This window comes from Sciurus vulgaris (genome assembly GCF_902686455.1).
Source record: "Sciurus vulgaris genome assembly, chromosome: 9".
Taxonomy (NCBI): Eukaryota; Metazoa; Chordata; class Mammalia; order Rodentia; family Sciuridae; genus Sciurus; species Sciurus vulgaris.
In genome coordinates this window covers 79,376,529-79,379,230 of record NC_136469.1, presented here as the reverse complement: position 1 = coordinate 79,379,230, position 2,702 = coordinate 79,376,529, and the positions used below count along the sequence as shown (strand labels likewise).

Here is a 2,702-nt window from a genome sequence, read left to right as displayed (position 1 = left end):
GATGCAGTGGCTCTTTGCTGACAATGAAGAGTTCTACAGTTTGTTTGAAACAAAGTTTAAAATCTACTGTACTTAATTAAAAAAACTTCAAACACTTCTCATGCCAGCTGACTCCCCTTTTTCCGCAACTAAGAAAGGCAGCAGAATGTTATATCACTATATACAAAAACAAGACAACCTGAAGCTAAATGGATGCCCAGCACAGTGTCAACAGGTCCAGCCTCACAGTGCACACCCTGAGCTATGGCCCCTCCAAAAGGTGTCTTCCCCCATAGCCTCAATGTCAGCAAGGAGCATCAAGAGTTTTTCTGGGTTGTATTGTTCATTTTACAGACTATTGATATGTAGAGTTGATAACTGAGGATTTCTAGCCAATAACCATATAGTGAACAACACCCTACAAATTTTAAAAAAATGCCAGAAACATCTTCAATTGCCTTGTCACACCAACAGCAAAGTGCACAGTGAGAAGAACACAAAAGTGCCTTTTTGTTTTAAAATGTTTGGAAATATGTACAACTTTGATACATTTCAGGGTGCTGTGAACACCCAGGGCCACTTCAAGTAAAACACTGGCAATTTCTAGAGCACTATGAGAGACTACAATATGATCATGATCAAATTATGTAACTAAACCTAATGAGAGAAACAGATACATCTCAAATGAGATGTGTCAATCATGGTGCTCCCCTACTCTAAAGTATTCATAAGGAGACTGATAAACAATGTTCATCTTCCTCCTACTCCTCTTCCTCTTCTTCCTCCTCCTCTTCTTCATCTTCCTCTTCCACCTTTTACCGGACAACTTTAGCAGGACCCTTTGTGCCATCAAACTTTCCTTTAGACTTATAGTCAGCAACAACCTTCTCATATTCTCCTTCAGTTTTGCAACCTTAGTGATGTATGGCTGCTTTTCACTGTCACTTAAGTTAGTTTACATTTAACCTAGCTTTTTTTGTCACATCTCCAATGGAGACACCAAGATTTGTGGACTCAATCTTGGGGCAGAGTTCTGAAAAGAACAGGAAGAATCCAGATGGTGGTCTTTTGGGGGCATTAGGGTCCTTTCTCTTCTTGCCTCCCTTAGCTGGTCCATAATCCTTCATTTCCCAATCCGCCTTTGCCATTTCATCAAATTTACATTTCTCCTTCCCAAACATTGTCTTCCACCTCTCAGAGCACTTCTTGGAAAATTCTGCAAAATTGACAGGGACTTCTGGATTTTTCTTTCTATGTTCTTCTTTGCAAGTCTGCACAAAGAAGGCATAAGCAGACGTCTTGCCTTTGGTTTCTTGGGGTCACCTTTAGCCATCCTGACTTTATTGTTTGCTAGTCTCACTTTCACTTATTTCCACATGGTCAATGTGGATCCTATTTACTCTAATTTATCATTTTTTCTATGTTTACACTTTGGAAAATGGAAAAATAGATAATGCCAGGTATCAAGTCTTCCTTTGACTCTCCCAATCCTTGTCACAGATGATTCATATTTTAATAATACCTATTTTTAAAGATCACAAGAGTCAGTTTTCAAGGAACAGTAATGTTTAATTTATTATAAAAATGACTTATAAGGAAAAGAGGAAAAGAAGAAAAAGACCAATATTAGGTTTCCTCTTCTCAGAAATAATTTTCTTCTTAATAAATATTAATACTTCATAACATGCTGTGTTTATTTCTTTTAGGAAATCAAATAAATTGGTATTTATTAATTTGATTGTGTAATAAGTAATATTTAAAATTGCAAAATAATTTCTGCTTTTTCTTAGATGTTTATTCATTCTGTAACTGTCATGAAATAATGCAAGCTTACCATGCAAGCTTACAAACACATGTTTAAGATTAAAGATCAGTGAATTTGTAAACCTAATTTTTATTTTTTAATTTTGCAATTATTTTTGAAACCATCAGTATTTCTTTCAAATTATCATCATAAGAACAACTAACTGTTAATGAGAAATTCCAGCGAGGTCGGAAAGTATACAAAAGAAATGGTTAAGGAAGCTGAAAATTTTAAAAATCAGACACACAGGAGAGAATAAAAACCTTCAAGAAGCTCTTGGAAATCTAAGTGATGAAACCTATGACTAGGAATTTGTGCACCTAAAGGTACATTTGTCAAATTCTTTTGCAACCATTCTTGCTGACTATGACCCTGCCCAGCCATACCTTTCATAGAAAATATGATATGAAGTATGACACAAAGGTACTCTAATAGGAAAGACAGCAGAATGAATCGGACATCACTTTCCTATGTTGGCATATGAGCACATGATCAGTGTAACTTCACATCATATACAACCACATAATGGGAATGGGAAGTTAGACTCCACGTAGGTATAATATGTGAAAATACATTCTACTGTCATGTATAACTAAAAAGAATAAAAAATTTAAAATAAAAGATACTATGAATTTAAATGAAAAAAAAAAAAAAGACTTAATTCTCTACAGCACAGATGCCAACCCAAACCAGAACTCTTCAACAACCTTCGAAAACATGAGTTTGCCTTCCAATGTTTCTATCCCCTGCAATTTGCTCTTGTTCTTTAAGGCATCTGGCCCTCATTTTTTCAGCTGTGCAATGCTAACATGTTGAATGTCTTTGACTGTCATCAAACACATTATAGAATACTATGCAGGGCCTCTCACTCATCATGGGTTTAGGACTAGTTTGTGAGCTCTCTGGCAACTGTCTCCTG

At 35.9% G+C, this 2,702-nt stretch overlaps 1 pseudogene across 1 annotated transcript; it reads right to left on the bottom strand.

The window, feature by feature from the left end:
* Positions 1-646: 646 nt before the first annotated feature.
* LOC306670077 (high mobility group protein B3-like) lies at positions 647-1,312 on the bottom strand (annotated as a pseudogene). The gene has a single exon. The product of its transcript is annotated as a high mobility group protein B3-like (transcript).
* Between the last annotated feature and the right edge of the window lie 1,390 nt (positions 1,313-2,702).